This window comes from Ornithorhynchus anatinus, chromosome X1 (genome assembly GCF_004115215.2).
Source record: "Ornithorhynchus anatinus isolate Pmale09 chromosome X1, mOrnAna1.pri.v4, whole genome shotgun sequence".
NCBI lineage: Eukaryota > Metazoa > Chordata > Mammalia > Monotremata > Ornithorhynchidae > Ornithorhynchus > Ornithorhynchus anatinus.
In genome coordinates, this window is record NC_041749.1 from 104,763,753 (window position 1) to 104,783,412 (window position 19,660).

At 46.5% G+C, this 19,660-nt stretch overlaps 1 protein-coding gene and 1 pseudogene across 2 annotated transcripts in view; one reads left to right on the forward strand and one right to left on the reverse strand.

The window, feature by feature from the left end:
• RFX2 (regulatory factor X2) overlaps positions 1–19,660 on the reverse strand; it is a 180,094-nt gene that overhangs the window by 159,767 nt on the left and 667 nt on the right. The window lies entirely within an intron of this gene.
• Positions 653–1,064, forward strand: LOC114806491 (annotated as a pseudogene).

The following is a 19,660-nucleotide window of genomic DNA, read 5'->3' on the forward strand; positions in this document are numbered from 1 at the left end:
ACTTGTTTTCAGTATTTATCTTATCTTTTGGTTTATCTTTGTCTCCCACTTTAATTACTCTGCTTTTAACTAGCTCTAAAAGCTACCTTTCATTCTAGATAAGAGTCTTAAAAAAAAGACTCTTGCTATTTTCCCCGGAGATAGGAAAGTTGTTTCTCTGTAGAATAAGGACAGATACACAGCAAATACTTTAGAAGACAATATTGTATTGTCATGTCACAGAGGGGAACTTGTAGTTAGGATACTTGTAGAATTGAGTAATTCTAATGTTAATGGCACATTATAACATATAATACATACATTCTACGATATATAATAATGCCAATCCAAAAATAATGGAGAGAAAGATGAAGACAACAAACTAAAAGAATGGGGAGCTAGTTCCCTCTCTTCTCCTTTACACCCCAGCTCATTCTCTTCGCTCCCCTCAAGTATCTGATTACTTGGCCCTCTCAGCTCTCCTGCCTTCAACTCACTGCTCACGCCCTTCCCCCTCTCTGGAACAACAGCCTTGCTCAACTTGGTGGTTTAAACCACATTCCTCCCCTTCCTTCAAAGCCTTCCTAAAAAGACACTTCCACGAGGAAGCATTCCCCAATTAATACTCCTACCTTGTCAACTGTCCAGTTCTATCAGCCAACTCAGCACGTGCATGTATTTTTCTGCTTACTTGAATTCATCTAGCATTGCCCTCAGCAGGTTTGCCCAGGAGGGGAAATGCAGGAGACAAGATCACTTATTTTAGAATTGAGGCTGTACCTGCTGAAAATCCAGATGAAACACTGAATCTTATGAACTGGGAGCGTCCCATCCCAGGAAAGAATGCCATGAGGAGGCGGCTTCATTGGAACTCCGAAAGTTTTTTTAAGTTTGGTTCTCCATCCTTGCCACCAGAATGTAAATTTGAAACACCTCACTAATTAAACAGATCTCATTAGGATTACAGGAACTTCTAATTGAATCCAAAATCCAAATCCCAAGCAGAGGCTTATACAATTTATCAAAATGGAGTCACATATGAAAAGAGGATGTATTCACAAGAGAAGAAGTTTGCCCCCTCATAAGCGTCGACCTTGTGACATCTTAAAAAGGAAGGGATTGGTTAGGCAAGAACTTTTAAACAATTTTTTGTGCAAATGCTAACATTGCTCTGTATGCAGTACAAAGCTGTACGGGTACCATTTTCTTCTGTTCTGCAATGGCAGACAGCACCCATTACTATTAAGAGAAGCAGTGTGGCCTACTGGAAAGACCACGGTCCTGGGAGTCAGAGGACCTGGCTTTGAATTTCAGCTCTGCTACTTTTCTGCTCTGTGACCTTGGGCAAGCCATATAACTTCTTTGATCCTGAGTTTCCTTATCTGTAAAATGGGGATTAAGACAGTGAGCCCCATGTGGGAAAGGGACTGTGCCTGACCTGATTATCCTGTATCTACCCCACTGTTTAAAACAGTGCTTGACATAGCGTAGCAAATACTGTAATTATAGTTTGTTATTATTATTATTATTATTTCCACTAGTCTCACAATGAATCCTAAGGGATTCATGGTGATTGGGTGAAAAACTATGGGCACTTTTATTTCATTTCACATAACTGACAGTAAATTCACTTTGGGCAGGGAACATACCTGCCAACTCTATTGTACTCTTCCAAGCATTTAGTTCAGTGTTATGCACAGAGTAAGCACTCAATAAATGCCATTGATAATAATGACAACTAATTAAAAAGAAAATTAGCAAGTGCCTAGAATATACAACTTTCTCATCTTGCTGCCTCTGGGCTCAAAGATAGCATTACATAATAAAAACAATAATTTGGTATTTGTTAAACGCTTACTATGTGCCAAGCACTGTTCTAATAATAATAATGTTGGTATTTGTTAAGCGCTTACTATGTGCCGAGCACTGTTCTAAGCGCTGGGGTAGACACAGGGGGAATCAGGTTGTCCCACGTGGGGCTCACAGTCTTAATCCCCATTTTACAGATGAGGGAACTGAGGCCCCGAGAAGTTAAGTGACTTGCCCAAAGTCACACGGCTGACAAGTGGCTGAGCGGGGATTCGAACCCATGACCTCTGACTCCAAAGCCCATGCTCTTTCCACTGAGCCACGCTGCTTCTCGGCGCTGGGTAGATACAAGGTAATTAGTTTGTCCCACGTTTGCTCACAGTCTTAATCCCCATTTTTCAGATGAGGTAAATGAGGCACAGAGAAGTTAAGTGACTTGCCCAAAGTCACACAGCTGATAAGTGGCAGAGCCGGGATTAGAACCCACGACCTCTGACTCCCAAGCCTTTGCTCTTTCCACTGAGCCACACTGCTTCTTTACATGAATTCCCCTCTAATATTGATTAAATGATTAGGTCAGTTGAAGTCAAGGGTATAATGGCCTAAGATCAGTGTTTCAACATGAAATGGCTCAGGAAGTCTAATTGCTAGATGGATTTGCCTGCATTTTTAAAATATATTTTTAAGAATTCATAAGTCCAAGATCTTACCTAAAATATATAGAATTGCCACTTAGTATAGGGAAAGATTCACAGGCAAACATCGGAATGTCTTAATTTTTCTGCACAGTGTTAATTTTTTGTGCATGGGAGGGTGGAAGGAGGGGCAGACAAAAAGAGGGTGAGGCAGGAAGGGTGATCATCACAGTGAGTGCCTCCACAGCTGTTGAACTGGATTCTGAGTCTTGCTCATTCCAGGTTTCTGACAAGACCTGAGAGTTCCCAATATGAGAAGAATAGACCCAAATGACAGCTTTCTGGCCTGTCAGCTCTTTGAAGTCTGTCCCCTACCAATATTCATCGCCCTTCCCATCCTACCTCCTGCCAAAAATAAAAAATAAAATCCCTGTCCCCTTTTCATTCCCACATTCAAAATGAAAAATTGGTACTTATAATAATAATGGTATTTGTTAAGCGCTTACTATGTGCCAAGCACTGTTCTAAGCTTATGGGTACAGGTGTGTGAGAGTGAGCGCATATCTAGAAGCATGATGAGGTAGGTGGCGAAGAAAAGATGGAAACAGCTCCAGGGTTGCCTGCCCATTGGCAAAGACCACCTGGAAGCATGTTGATCCGCAGAGGGAAGGGAAAGAGATCATCCACAGTGAGGATAATTCACAAGGGGAATACTGGGAAGTGTACAATAGGCTGAAAACTGCACAGTTTGAGACTTGGATCTATATATTTAAAAATAGAATGGGGTTTCCAGCTCCCTGGCTCCTCCCGAGTGCACAGAATACATGCTTCAAGTGGGTGGGGTAGGGAAAGTAGCACCGCATACCTTATGGCTGGGTTGGCAGCAGTTCCTGATTTTACCTGATCCTGTTGTTCCCTGCAGGGCTCTGGTAGAGACAAGAACTCCAGGGAAGCTGGCAAAAAGTGGAGCAGCAGGTGTAGACAGAAGAAAAGCTCCAGTCACTTCCAACACCTCAAGCATCATGGCCACTGTGCCCCCAACAGAGGGGTTGTGAAGATGGAAACAGCAGTTTCCTTTCTTACTTGGTCCTCCAGCTGCTGCTTCTTCCAGTCACTCAAATAATATAGATTGAGCACCCATGATGTGCAGAACATCTTACAAAGTACTGGGAGAGTACAAGGGAGGTAAAGACATTATTCTTGCTTTCAAGGAACTTTCAGGCATGATCATTAGGTTTGACGTGTATCTGTCTCTGCCAACCCCCGCTGTCTACCTCTGACCCTCTCTTACTAGACCCAGATGAAACATGGGTAATGCCACCAGGCGTGAATGTGCACATATGTCATCCTTCATATTCAGAGATGATGCTTCTGATGGTGCGATTCTATCCACGTGGGCAGGTGGGGCTGAAGAGACCTAAAATAACCAACAGTCCCAAGTCCCAATTAACCTTATATGCAAAACCCCCCTTATCTTTTGTTATATTGATGTTTTTGCCACTTGCAGTACCTTTCACTGTCTTTGAGTCTGCCTCTTGGTATCCTGATCGTCCCAAAATCTTCACTGGAAAGCATCCCCTCTTCTTCCCTCCCTCTTGCCCTCCTCCCCCCTCCCTCTATTTGCCTCCCTTTGTCCCACCCCTGCTAAACTCCACGGCAAGTTTGCTCCCACACTCCAAATGAAAAGTCGTTATCCCTGCACCTTAGTACCAGCATAGTGCATATCTTAACTCTCTAACTGACCCTTTACCCGCATCATTTGGGTAGAGTAATGTAGCGTGTGGTGGAGGGAATAATAGGTGAGGGGTGAATCATGGTTCACCAGTGTTACTGACTGACAATGGCCCAGTTCATCAATGAGAATGAATGAGTGTGTGCGGGGGTGTGGGGAGCGACAGGGAGAACAGGAACAATTAGCTGGCTGGCTGGATGAAGCATGATGGGCCAGGGATAATTACTGACCATCGTTAGAAAGCAGTGCCATTCAGCAGCCACGCTTCATGTTGGGCAGCACTATGAAGAGACGCGCGGCTTACCCAAAAGGGCGATGTGCCCTACTAGGGGTGCATGGGTAAAAATCGATCTCCTGCCTAAGCAAATCACTGTATGCGTTTGATTTTGAGCTTAGAGGCGAACTTGGAGGCGGGGTGGAAGATGTGGGGGAGGAAAAAGAGAGAAACAGAAAAGAATAGGTACTTCATGTGGCTTCTCCTCTTCCTGTACTGCTGCTTTCGGGTCCTTGCCGGGTGCCAGGGTTGAGCGCAAATGACTTGGCATTTATTCCTTGCCGGGTGCCAGGGTTGAGCGCAAATGACTTGGCACTCATTCATTTATGACATGGGGTAGACAGTGTGGAAGATGGAGCCCTGGGGCTGTTGGGGCACACCAGCTAAGAAGAAACCATTTCTCTAAACCTCTGCTCCAAATTCCCACTGGGAAGGGTCCCCCTGCCTGCCAGGGAACCAATGGGAGCTGCTGCAGCATGCGTCTTCCATCCGGCAGCCCAGGAGCTGTTTGGCCGGGCAGCCTTTGGGCCACGCCTGCCGGAGAGGGGTTTGGCGCCTCGGCTGTGGATCCTCACCCCGGGAGCTGGACCCTCGCCGGCCCACCGAGCCGCCTGCATTCTTCCTCCCCTGCCGCTGCTGCCTAGCTATTCTGCTAGGCCAGGCCAGGCCAGAGCCAAATCCCTTGCCCATCTAGATGGGCTCTGGCTTAGCTGGCCAACTCTCAGTGCCACCACTGCTTGTTCACGGAAGCAGGGGGAGTGCAGAGAGAGAGAGAGGTGGGAGGTTGGGGGGCTCCCATGGGAGTAGGGAAGGGGATGGCTTGCCCCTACCAGCCCCCGGACCAATGGCCGCAATCCCGCTGGCAGAGGGCAAGGAGTAGAGCCACCGTAGCTCTACCTCCGGTCCATTTCCAGGTCCGAGGGGTGGGGCCGGCTAGCTCCGTCAGATGGGGAGATAGAGTGAATGGTGTTGCCCCCCTCGGTGCCAAGGCTCCCATGGCCCCCACAGAGTGAGCGCCTATGTGTGTGTGTTTCTGATTCAAAATATGCCAACTCACTTGCTGAATCTATTAATTCAGTCAGGATTTTGATTGCTTATCCAAAACTACACAGAGAGTCAGTTGTGTTCCTTGACTGCTGTGTGTGTGCAGAGCACTGTACTAAGCATTTGGAAGAGTACAATATAACAGATGGATTCCCTGCCCACAAGAAGCTTACAGTCATTCACATAGCCTCACACACACACAAACACACACACACACACCAGGAGTTTCTGACCACTCATGTCCTTCCGACTGCTCTCCCTAAGAAGTGGCAGCAAGGCCAGGAAGAAAGTCACTCTTTGAAAGCAAAGATCCCCCCTCGACTTTAAGCTCCATGTGGGCAGAGATCGTGACCGCTAACTCCCAAGCACTTAGTACAGTGCTCTGCACACAGTCAGTGCTCAGTAAATACCACAGATTGGTTGATTGATTGAAAGAGGAGGAGGAGACCAGGAGCCAGGGGGAGGATGGCAGCTCTGAAATTTCACCAGCCCATCTACCTCTCCTCGCCAAGCTCCCTCGGGCTGGCTCCTTCTGCCCGTCTCTCCTGTTGACCACCCTCTGCTCCTGCTACAACTTTTCTCACAGCTCTCCTACCATCACCACTCATCTTCATTCGGTGACGTCCTTAGAGTGGTCAGCTATGAATAGTCCAGTGAGATCTGAGAATTCAAGCACATTGTTAGACAATTCACTATTTACAAATGTTTAAAAGCCAAGGGAAAAAAATTGCCAGGCCAAGCAATTGAACACATCTCAAAGCACAGAGGAAATTCATGTTTCATGTATGAGAAACAGAATTCCTGGACAAAGAGTTGCAAGGAACTAATAATGTTTGAGAAGGCAACTATCTGCTCCTGAGGACCCACTTCAAGTTCTGGCAAGTAAATCAGGACAGTACTGTGCTCCAAATGGCATATTTCCAAATACCAACTGCACCGGCATTCAAGAGATAAAAGGGAAAGGAAACTGGTTTTAGATGTTCTCTATACTAACTTATGCCTGAAGAGTTTAGCCATTAAAGAAAGGCTAGCATTCAGCAGCATGTTCACCACGAGTAATGAGTCTACACATCAAAAATATGAGGTTTTATTCTAAATTGCACATTTCACTGAACACCTATCTAGGAAATGTTAGCTTTTAATTTGCACACGTGAAATTCTATCCTAAATCACTGTGAATAAACTAAATCAATGGGGGGGTTGGGGGGAGATGGTCAGGTCAGAAATTTAAATTGATCGATTCACTTTGATGTTGCTCAGTAAACAATTTAAAAAGCAGACTCTTTAATTTCAAACCACAAGAAGTTGTCTGCTTAAATCTATTTACAGTAAACTTGCAATTATTCAGGGGCTAATTACCCAGGCCCATTGTTTCTCCACCTCCTTCTCTACAGCTGCTTGCCTTTTGGTTATTTCACTGCTAATTAACACCCCAGTTTTTCCAAATGGAATTTTGCCACATCTCCTATGGAGCCAGATATGGTCTAAACTAAAACCTGCTCAAGTCATTCATGTGACACATTCATTTAAATGTTTAGGTCCTGTCTATAGAAACACGTGTATTTTTTCCATTGAGTTGAGTAGTTACATTACCCTCTTTAGCTGCTTCTTCTCAAGGTCTCCCTCCTCTCAACAGAATTTTCGGGATCTCTTTTGAAGGTTCCTCCTCTTCAGTTTCCCCCCTTCTAACTGTGGGAATCTCTCACCGATCAGTTCTCTGTCCCCTTCTAGTCTCCATCTGCACTCCTTCCCTCATTCACTCCCACAGCTTCAACTACCACCTCTAGGCATAAGAGAAGCAGCATGGTGTAGTGGATAGAGCACAGGCCTGGCAGTCAGAAGGTCATGGGTTCTAATCCCGGTTCCACCACTTGTCTGCTGTGTGACCTTGGGCAAGTCACTTCACTTCTCTGGACTTCAGTTACCTCATCTGTAAAAAGGGGATCAAGACTGTGAGCCCCATGTGGGACAGGGACTGTGTCCAACCCGATCTGTTTGTATCCACCCCAGTGCTTAGTACAGTGCCTGGTACGTAGTTAAGCGCTTAACAAGTACCACAATTATTATTATTATTCTTATCTCTATGCAGATGATTCCCAAACCTAACCCTCCAGCCCTGACCTCTCTCCTTCTCTGCAGCCTCACACTTCCTCCTGCCTTCAGGACATCTCTACTTGGATGTCCTGCTCACACCTCAAGAGCAGGGGCTTGGGAGTCAGAGGTTGTGGACTCTAATCCCAGCTCTGCCACTTGTCTGCTGTGTGACCTTAGTCAAGTCACTTCACTTCTCTGGGTCTCAGTTACCTCATCTGTTAAATGAGGATTGAGACTGTGAGCACCATGTGGGACAGGGACTGTGTCCAACCTTATTACCTTGTATCTACCTCAGCACTTAGAACAGTGCTTGGTACATAGTAAAAGCTTAAAAAATACCATAATTATTTAGTATTATTATTACCTCCAGCTTAATATGTCCAAAACAGAATTCCTCATATTCCTACCCAAACCCTGTCCTCCCACTGTCTTTCTCATCACTGTAGACAATACCGTGATACTCCCTGTCTCACAAGCTCATAACTTCAGCATTATCCTCAATTCATCTCTCTCACTTGACTTACATATTCATCTGTCACCAAATTAGGTCATTCTACCTTCACAGCATCACTAAAATCCACCTTTCCTCTCCTCCAAATTGCTACTAGTCTGATCCAAGCACTTATCCTATCCTGCCTTGACTACTGTATCAGCCTCCTTGCTTCCCGTCTCTCACCTCTCCGGTTTATTCTTCACTCTGCTGCCCGGATCCTTTTTCTAAATAATGTTCAGTCCGTGTCACCGGTCTCCTCAAGAGCCTCCGGTGGTTGCCAGTCCACCTCTGCATTAAATACAAACTTTGATTCATTGACTTTAAGGCTATCTTACCTCACTGATTTCCAACTACAACCCAACCTGCACACTTCACTCCTCTAACACCAACCTACTCACTGTACCTTGGTGTTGTCTATCTCTTCACCAAACCTATCCCCTCGTCCTCCCTCTGGCCTGAAATTCATCCACTCATTCATACAATCATATTTATTGAGCGCTTACTGTGTGCAGAACACTGTACTAAGTACTTGGAAAGTACAATTCAGCAATAAAGGGAGACAATCCCTGCCCACAGTGGGCTTACAGTCTAGAAGGGGGGAGACAGACATCAAAACAAGTAAGCAGGCATCAATAGCATCGATACAAATAAATAGAATTATAGATATATACACATCAAAACAAGTAAACAGGCATTAATATAAATAGAATTATAGATATGTACACATATGAGTCAGGGCTCATGAGTTCGAATCCCAGCTCTCCCACTTGTCAGCTGTGTGAATGTGGCCAAGTCACTTAACTTCTCTGTGCCTCAGTTCCCTCATCTGTAAAATGGGGATTAAGACTGTGAGCCCCACGTGGGACAACCTGATTCCCCTGAGTTTACCCCAGTGCTTAGAACAGTGCTCTGCACATAGTAAGCGCTTAACAAATACCAACATTATTATTATATACACAAGTGGTGGGGGGGTAGAGCAAAGGGAGCTAGTCGGGGCGATGGGGAGGGGAGGGGGACCTGAGGAAAAGGGAGCCTTAGTCTGGGAAGGTCTCTTGGAGAAGGTGAGCCTTCAGTAGGGTTTTGAGGGGGGAGATGCGATTGTTTGGAGGATTTGAGGAGGGAGGGTGTTCCAGCTAGAGGCAGGACGTGGGCCAGGGGTCGAAGGCAGGACAGATGAGAACGAGGCACATTGAGAAGGTTAGCACCAGAGGAGCGGAGTGTGCGGGCTGGGATGTAGAAGGAGAGAAGGGAGGTGAGGCATGAGGGGGCAAGGTGATGGCAACTCCCTTCCCCCTTCATACATGACAGACCACCACTCTCCTTACCTTCAAAGCTTTATTAAAATCACATCTCCTCCAAAGAGGCCTTCCCTGACTAAGCCTTCTTTTCCTCTCCTCCCTTTCCCTTCTGCAGCACCTATGGATTTGCATCTATGGCCTTTAAGCACTTGATATTCACCCCACAGCACTTATGCACATATCCGTAATGTATTTAAATGACTACCCTGCCCTCTAGACTGTGAGCTCCTTGTGAGCAGGGAACATGTCTATCAACTCTGTGGTACTGTACTCTCCAGAGATCCTAATTCATTGTTCTACACACAATAAGTGCTCAATAAATACCACTGATTGATTGAATCACCAATATTTATGGGGCACTACGTGGAAATTATAGTACTAGAGTATTGTCCTTCTGCTTCGATTAAGTGCTTGGAGAAAATACAGAAGAGGAAAAAAAACATAATCTCTGCCCTCCGGGAGTTTACCATCTTGAAACTACCTCTTTATAAACTGAAACCAGGATCGGATTTGTTGGCTCCTCCTTGTTTCGCTGTGTGCTAAATGTTGCTGCTGTCCCCCAGGCCTCTGTAAAGGGGCTGTTGCGCTTCTCTTTCTCTTTTTCTCTTCTTTCTCATCTGTCTATATCATCCACTCATGATTTCATATTCCATTTGTACGTGGCTGATTCTCACATTCATAACCCAAAGTCAAACCTGTATATTGCACTGTTTCCGCCTAACATCTTTCCTTGTATGTCTAACCACTGGCTAAAATTGAACATGGCAAAGACAGACTCTCCCTACTGATGTTGTCTCCCATCTTTTCCCATTCCCAGTTAACTTCAATTCTCCCAGGGATTATTGCTGACCCCCCCCACCCCCCGAACTGTCACTTCAGCACTCCTGTGCCACCTGAACACTTAAGTACTCACAATCTCCAGTGGCACTCGTTGTACATTATATATACCTGCTTACTCAAGCATTAACTCAGGTACAAATCCTCTTCCCTTTCTTCGACCTATCTGTGAATTACTGTCGTGTCTGCCTCACCTGCTAGAATGTAAATTCCTTTAGGGCAGGGACCATGTCTACTAACTATTTTTACTCTCCCAAATGCTTTGAACAGTGCTCTGCACACATCAGGGACTCAGTAAATGCAATTGATTGATATTGGCAGCACCACCATCCTGCAAATCCCCTTGGCTAGTACTCTGAGACACGTTTGACTCCTCTAACACACATCAGTTTCCGCAATACTTCCTAGATCTGATCCTGAGTCACCTCTTCTCCATCCCCGACTCTAAATCCCTTATCCTAACATTCGCTCACTTTGTCTAGCCAGATCTTCTGCATCCTTCATTCTCTCCCCACTAGGATCCATCCTAAATGCACTTGCCAAAATCTTTTTCATTATGACTATTCATATTATCCCCTTACTCAAATCATTACAGTAGCTCCAGATTCAAACAAAAACTCCTCACCATTGGCTTTAAAACATTCAATCACCTTGCCCCCTCCTACTTCACCTCGCCATTCTCCTACTACAACCCAGCTCACGTTTTGCTCCGCTAATGCTAACCTTCTCAATGAACTTCGATCTCGTCCATCTCGCCACCGACCCCTCACCCACGTCCTGCCTCTGGCCTGGAACGTTCTTCCTCTTTCATATCCAACAGATAATGACTCTCCCCCCGTTCAAAGCCTTATTGAAGGCACATCTCCTCCAAGAAGCCTTCCCTGATTAAACCCTCCTTTCCTCTTCTTCCACTCCCTTCTGGGTTGCCCCAACTTGCTCCCTTTATTGATTCCCCCCACCCCCAGTCCCACACAGCACTTATGTACATATCTGTAATTTACTTATTCATATTAATGTCTTTCTGCCCCGCTGGATTGTAAACTCACTGTGGGCAGGGAATGTGTCTGTTTATTGCTATATTGTACTGTCCCAAGCATTTAGTACAGTGTTCTGCACACAGTAAGTGCTCAATAAATAGGACTGAATGAAAGAGTCCCCTGACGAAGACCAAAACTCATTAAGGCTCTACACAACAGCTGCACCCACCCACACTGTCATCATTTTCCTCAAGACCTTTCCTCAAGTCCAACCTCTTCACTGGCTTCTGCTGCACTCCTCCCTCTCTTAACTCTCTCACCCAGGCCATCCCACATTTCTAGAACAGCCTTCTTTCCACTCCCCAAACCATAGCCCTTCTAATCTTCAGATCACTTCTCAAGTCTCATTTCCTCCACAAAGCCTTCCCTGACCTAAATCGAGCCTCCCCACGCTATATCTCGACCCTTTTCCTCCCGACACACCCAGTACATAAAATCTTAGAGAATCAGGAGAAGCAGCACGGATCAGTGGAAAGAGCAGAGAACTCGGAGTCAGGAGTCCTGAATCCAAATCTTGATTCTGCCATTTGCTTGCCGAGTGACCATGGGCAAGTCACTAACATCTCTGTGCTTCAGTTTCCTCATCTGTAAAATGAGGTTGAAATACCTGTGCTCCCTCCCGCTTAGACTGGGAGATTGAATGCATGAATGAATGAATGACAGGGATTGTTTCCGATCTGATTGTCTTGGACTACCCCAGCCCCTTAGCACATCGTAATTGATGGTATTTATCAAGAGCTTACTGTGCGCAGAGCACTGTCCTAAGCGCTTGGGAGAGTACAATATCACAGAATTGGTAGACACGTTCGCTGCCCATGAGCAATACCACTATTATTGCTGTTGTTATCATGAATAATAATGAACAACATGCACAGTGTCGATGTAGAATCAGACCAATGATTCGTTGGCAGTGGCAACAGGATGCTTGAAGGAACCATATTATGGTTGCCCGCTGACATGGCTAGGGATGGACCCTTAACTTTTCTCTCTACATCTTTAACTTCCCCTCTAAGTAGCAGAAGAAATGGTATTTATTGATCGTATACTGAATCCGACACTGTACTAAGTCCTGGAGAAGTACGACCATGTATTCTGCCCACAAGGAGCTTACACTTGGTTCACAAGCAGCGGATTCAGATAAAACCCATGAATCCATTATCCAAACCCCTCTCAAACCTGCTAATATTTTTAGCCAGCACAATTTCCTGTGGTAACAAATTCCATCAGCTTACCTCCAGCTAGGTGAAGAAATGTTTCCTTCTGTTTGTTTTGAACCTGCCACCTTCAAGTTTCAACAGGTGCCCGCTTGTCACAGTGGTGTAAACAGGAATTCTGTATTGTTCTGGCTGCACCTTCAAGATTTTAGAGACTTCAATCATGTCTCTCTCTCTCAGTCTTCTTTCCAGACTGAAAAGTTCTAACCTCTTTCAGTTATCTTCACATGGAATCTTCTCCTTCCCCCATTAATTACACATTTATGTAAGTTTTTAAGGATACCTGCTATCCTGGGGTATGGCTGCTTGAGGTAGCCAAACAGATGGCTAAAGGGCCAGAGATAGAGGAGGGCAGATCTGCCTATACAAGCCAAACTATAAAGTCAGCATTATTTCCCTTCCTCCCCCAACCTCCCCACCCCGACCCCGACATGGATCCTTAGGCAGGCCTAGTTCTCAGGGCCCTGGAATCCCTTGGGCTCTTGAAAACCCTAGTCACAGTGTTCTACGGCATGGCTTCAAAAAGCTCTGGGATTTCTGCTTTCAATAGCTCACAGAAAGCTTGAAATCTCAATAGCTGGAGCCATTCTCATCAGAAGGAGCGCAAGAGCCGGGCATTCTGCATCAGTGTGTCTGCATCCAAGCTGGCAAGGCTTCTACCTTTTCATTCTTCCCATGCATAAGCAGAGTGGGGACCCAATTTGCCCTATTGTTATGCTAGAGAGAGACCAAGAGTCTCCTGCACACTCAGACTCTTGCTGAGGGGTGAGACCCAGAGCCCCAAGAATGATGAATCATCAGTGGCATTTACTGGGTGAGTGCTTACTGTGTGCAGTGCACTGTACTAAGCAATTGGGAGAGTAGAGTACAACAGCATGACTTAGCGGAAAGAGCACGGGTTGGGAGTCAGAGGACGTGAGTTCTAATCCCGGCTCTGCCACTTGTCCGCTGTGTGACCTTGGGCAAGCCACTTAACTTCTCTGTGCCTCAGTTACCTCATCTGTAAAATGGGGATTAAGACTGTGAGCCCCATGTGGGACAATCTGATTGCCTCGTATCTACCCCAGTGCTTAGAACAGTGATTGGCACATAGTAAGTGCTTAACAAATACCATTATTATTATTATTATTATTAACAGAGTTGGGAGACACATTCCCTGCCCACAACCAACTTACAGTCTAGAGGCCTATGAATGGCCTATAATCTGGGAAGACTCAGTGGACCTGGGAACTGGCCTCTCCAGGTTTTCCTACCCAGGTTCAAGTCCAACCGGACAGACCACAGGTGAGCATGCTGAACTAAAACCAGACCTGGCATGCTTTGATGCAAGCCTCAGTTGGAAGCATATGCACAAAAAAGCCATCACCAGTTCAGCTCAGGTTTGAGCAGTTTCAGTTGCACTGAATCCAGAAGTGAGGCCGGTATTTATTTTCCCATGCAATCAATCAACCAGTGGCATTTACTGAGTGCTTCCTTTGTGCAGAGCACTGTTCTAAGCTCTTGGGAAGGTACTATACCCTCACTAGACACGATTGTTGCCCTCACAGGGTTACATTCTAGCAGACTGTAAATCCTATAAATTGTGTCCCTGTGGGGAGATTTTAGGGTATTTGTTAAGCACTTACTATGTGCTAGGCACTTTTCTAAGCGCTGGGGTAGAGACAAGGTAATCAGGTCCAAGTCCCACATAGGGCTCACGGTCTTAATCCCCACTTTGCAGGTGAGGGAATTGAAGCACAGAGAAGTTAAATGAATTGCCCAAGGTCACATAGCAGACAAGTGGCAGAGTTGGGACTAGAACCCAGGTCCTTCTGACTACCAGGCCCATGCTCTATCCACTAGGCCACTCTGCTTCTCCACCTTGGTCTGTATTTCCATCTTTGCTCTGTCTTCCCCACCCTCTGTTAGACTGTAAGATCCTCTAGAGCCGGAATCCTCAATCAGCTGTGGATTCAAGTCCACGGACCCAATCAGGCTAGCACAAAGCCAAACCTAGCCAGGTCTGCACTGGGTTTAAATGGCCCCCACCTACCCCCAGAACCCATCATCATCAAGAGCACTCTGGAGTGACTACAGTGGGCAGAGCACAGTACTAAATGTTTGATGAGCATACAAAAGTAGCAAAAGATGTGATCCCTACCCTCGAGGAGCTTTCAATCTAATAGGAGAGACAGGTGGACGAGATCGGCTAAACATACGACAGGTGCACAAGTGAAAGCATGGATAACAGATGAGAAAGTAAGCAGGTAAATAATAGATCTACTCAGGAGTGCTAAGATGGCTGACGGGGTGGCATAACCCCCAAAGTGGGGGATTAGTCAGGGTCTTTGAAGATGAGGGTTTTGTTTGATATGAGAAGAAATAGGTGGCAATAGGAGGTTGTGTGAGGAGGGGTACAATGTGCTCTGAAAGGTGTTTTAAGCTTTGTATCTACCCCAGCGCTTAGCACACAATACTTGACAGCACATCATGAAATGGTCACAAGATCTTGACATTCAAAACCCATTTATGGTCAGTGACGACACCTCATTTTTTTCGGCAGGTGGGGGCGCGGGTAGAAGAGGCTGCTGTAAACTTAGGAAGCACTCGATACTAATATTATTTTAAAAAGGTGAGATCCTCGAAAAGTGATTTAAAAAGAGAAAGCCTCCATTCCCCACTTCAGTCAGGGGAACCATAGCACCAGTAACTGTGGCACTCCAGAGCAGAAGCTTAGTGGAAAGGGCACGGGCTTGGGAGTCAGAGGATGTGGGTTCTAATCCCAGCTTCGTCACTTGTCCGCTGTGTGACCTCGGGCAAGCCACTTCACTTCTCTGTACCTCAGTTACCTCATCTGTAAAAATGGGGATGAAGACTGTGAGCCCCACGTGGGACCACCTGATTACCTTGTATCTACCCCAGAGCTTAGAACAGTGCTTGGCACAAAGTAAGCCCTTCACAAATACCATCATTATTATTATTAACTGAAAACCACTTGGAAACAGCCTTGGCCGCCACCAATCGATGGCATTTACTGAGCACCTACTGTGTGCAGAGCACTGTACTAAGTGCTTTGAGAGCGGTGAAGTCTCTTGTCATAAAGGACAAAGATTTCGGGATCAAGAACCCATGTGAAGGAAGTAGTTCTAGTGCCAGTGGTTTGCCCAGTGCTACGCTCTTGTCCCTGCCCATCGTGTTCCTGCAACAAGCAATAGAGCAATCAAAGGGTGCAGCACACTGCAAAATGCATGCAAAAATGTGTCATGCAAAACCAGTGACTACACCTAATTTGGAGAGATATTGCTGTACATATGCAAGGTTTGGGCACGACTGTCCCCAAGGCTGCTGAGACTACCAAGTCTCAGGCAACCCAAAGCAGTGGCCAAGTATGCACGGCAGGAACCAGCAAAAGTGAGGCTTGGCTCAGGCTCTCTTCTGCTCTGGCTCAGGCCCAGGCTAGCCTCAGATGTCATGATCCACAGACCTCCCCCAGAATTGGGCCCGAGATTTCCACCCCGCAGCTCTTTAGTATGATGCCTTGCACGCAAATCCTCAGTGACTGTTTTTTTGGTGAGGATGGTCTGTTGGAAAATAATAACCAATCTCTTGAGGATTTTTCTGTATGCCTGAATGCAAAAGCTCATTTTGAAATTCTGTATATAAAATAACCAAAATCAGGGAATGTGCTATGCATAGTTAAAAATCTGTACTAGCTCTTTACTAGGTAAAGGACCAAATATTCAAAATAATCAGGAATACTCAGAAGGTGGCTAAAACTGCCACTTGCTGATGTAATGCCAGCAAATAAGAATTTTACTCAAAAATGGACACAACGGTAGCTTATCTTGCAGTCTATAATTCTCATATGACAAAGGGGAGGGGGGCAGGGAGCAAACTGCAGCTTCCGTGCCGCATGTGGCTCTTCTTCACTTGCTGTGCAAATCACATACATGTGCTTCGTTATTATTATTTTGCCACCACGGCTGCAGCGGGTTGCAGTGTGCTGCTGCTCTTGTCTTTTTTGGGGAGGCAGCGGTGACGCCCCCACCTAGTAGGGCCCAGGCCAGGGAGGGTGGCACCACCCGCGGTTCCACCCCCAGCTCCTGCTTCAGCTGTCAACTTGCTCACCGCCACCCCCAACGCGGCAACACCTGCTCTCCACCACTGGCCACCCCCCCACCCCCCTGGAACACCTGTTCTCTGCCACTCATCGCCACCCCAACCCCGGAATGGCTACTTGCCGTTCTGGTTAAAGGAATTTGGTGGGGCGGAGGGGACGACGACCGGTGGCACATTATGCCTTCGGTTTTTGGCTCTTCAGTTCATGAGGCTCGGCTACCTCCCATACTGTGACATTAAATGATATTTCCAATAAAAAACTTAATGAGAAAATACCAACACTTCTGTGCCCCAAACCAGCTCCGAATAACATTTCACAATTTTCTCCAGACATATATTTTCAGTATCTCAGGAGTATTTCAATCAGTATTTATTAAATATTCCCATTATCCCAGATCCATTATCCCTTCCAAGACGGCCGAGCACCAGAAGTCTGGGAAGTTAGGAATTTGTAAATGCCCAAAGACTTTGTTTCTTTGAGCCAGTAAACCGTATGATCCCTCAATATCTTGGTTTCCCCAGTTTCATAATAATGTTGGTATTTGTTAAGCGCTTACTATGTGCAGAGCACTGTTCTAAGCGCTGGGGTAAACACAAGGGAATCAGGTTGTCCCACGCGGGGCTCACAGTCTTAATCCCCATTTTACAGATGAGGGAACTGAGGCACAGAGAAGTTAAGTGACTTGCCCACAGTCACACAGCTGACAAGTAGCAGAGCTGGGATTCGAACTCATGAGCCCTGACTCCAAAGCCCATGCTCTTTCCACTGCGCCACGCTGCTTTCATCCATTTAACAGGCAAGCTGCGCCTGTGTGCTAAATACATACTCATGAGTTCAACTAAAACTTGAATTTTAATGGAGGGTTGAACTGCCTAGCCATTTTGAATAATCATCTGGGGTTTAAATGAGAGCCGTCACAGGATATCAAATGAATTACTTTTCCTTAATCAATGTTAATTGATGTTGGTATTTGTTACGCGCTTACTATGTGTCAAGCACTGTTCTGAGCGCTGGGATAGATACAAGGTAATCGGGTTGTCCCATGTGGGGCTCACAGTCTTCATCCCCATTTTTACAGATGCGGGAACTGAGGCACTGAGAAGTTAAGTGGCTCGCCCGAGTTCCCACAGCAGACAAGTGGCGGAGCGGGGATTAGAAGCCAAAACCTCCGACTCGCACGCCCGTCCTCTTTCCACTAAGTCACGCTGCTTCTCAGCCCCTTTTTAAGAAGTTAAAAGAGTAAACCAATGCCACCCCCCCCCATAAAAAAGTGAACACTCAGTTTGAACTAGCCCAACTTTCTCTGACGAGAAGTAAAACGAACCAAATCGATATTCTTTTTCACTCACCTAGAATAAACTACTATCTGCCCTGGATGAATAGGTGAGTCATTGCTGGCAAATCCTGCCCCGGAGGTGTAGTTAGGAGGGTCCGAATCGTACTTTTTCCTTTCTCCCCTTGCAGGAGGATCGCCTTCCTCCCAACCGGTGGGGTGGAGAGGATCAAGCGGGATCTAACAGGGAAGGTTCCCTAGAAGCCTCTGGCTCCCGGCAGCAGGGAGGGGGAGAGAAAGAGATGAGCCCCCCGGGGGGGGGGGGTCCCTCTCCAGCCCCGCCCACCACACCTATTTTCTGAACAACGAAAGCGCTCTCCGATCGGCATCAGCGCGGTACGGAACCGCGAGACCGGAGGATGGCACCGAACGCGGTCATGTGAGTCCACGGCCCCGTGCCCCCGCAAAAGCCGCAGCTTCTCCCCCAGCGCCGCTCCATCACAAATACCTACAGTTTTCCGAATGCTCTCGCTAAATCAAAGGACTTGAAGGTGGAAGGAAGAGTGTATGCGAAGAATTTTAGAAACCGTTTGGTCGGGTGGCCCAGAGAAATCGCCAGAGATGAAAAGCACTTTCCAAGGCTGCTTTGGACTCAGTTATCTACTTTTTTCTCCCGGGGGGGGGGGGGGGAGGGGGAAGGGCGTCAAGAAAAAATGGATCTAGAGCGGGCTGGTTAGAGAGAATGACCTGATCCCTTTTTTTCCTCTCCGCTAAAGCCCTGACATAACCGGCTTTCAAAGACACTGTTTTCGACCCTTATAATCAAAGGATGGAAATGTTCGGTTAAGATGCAGGAAATTAAATTTAAAAGGGGGAAAAAAGCCTCCAAAAAGTTGAGGATGCCCCGTGTTCCACCCGACACGATTTAATCAACGCTCAGGACACCTAAATCAAAAATCAGCAGCCCTCTCATGCGTGTGAAGCGATTCTGTTACTCAAGAGCGAGTCTAACTGCCCGGGAGAAAGTTCAGGCAGAGGAGTTTGACAGAGCCGGCGGCATAACGCTAAGGACTGATTGATGACGGTTCGGTCTGACAAAGAATTAAAATGAGCGGCAACAAGAGGTGGGGAAAGAAAGAATAAGAAAATAAGGCACAACTCGATCTTTCAAAAGTGTATTGAATGCATCTACCGTTCTCCCCTGCCGTGCGTCGCGAATCTGAAAATAGTTAAACGCCCCGAGTCACAAGAGTGGCGAGAATAAGAGGGTGTTTTTATAATCATTTAAAAGTCGACTTCGGAAATGCTGCGTGCCCGCCCGCTCGCCCTAATATACGGCTCTGAGGGACACAGACCCCGAGATGGGATCCTCCGGCTCCGGAACGGCTTATCTGATAAGACACGATTCCGAAAACGAGAAGAAGAAAAAGTCCATCAAACTGCACTGGCTGGCTGACGGTGATGGGTGTTGGCAAGAAGTGTCTGAGCATTACGTTTCTTCCTCTTTCCCATCGTTAGAGAAAACTATTAAACGTGATATTTTCAAGAGGCGGGTGGGGCGGGAAGGAGAGAAAGTTAACTAGATAGGGGGAGGAGAGGGGGAAGTCAAAAATGGAAATGGTGAGAAAAGATCAAAGTAGTACTGAGACTCGTGGTGGGTGGGTTTGGGTTGGTTGTTTTTTTTTTTTTTTTTTCCAAACTGACAGCGGGAGCGAAAGTTGGTTGATTCCAGAGCGATCCAAATACGGAGCAGCCTCGGAGGCGGTTCGAGCGGGAAGCGGCGGGCCGGGCCGGCGTAGGGGGGTGGGAAGACACCTCCGGTTGGGAGGAGAGAGGGAGGCA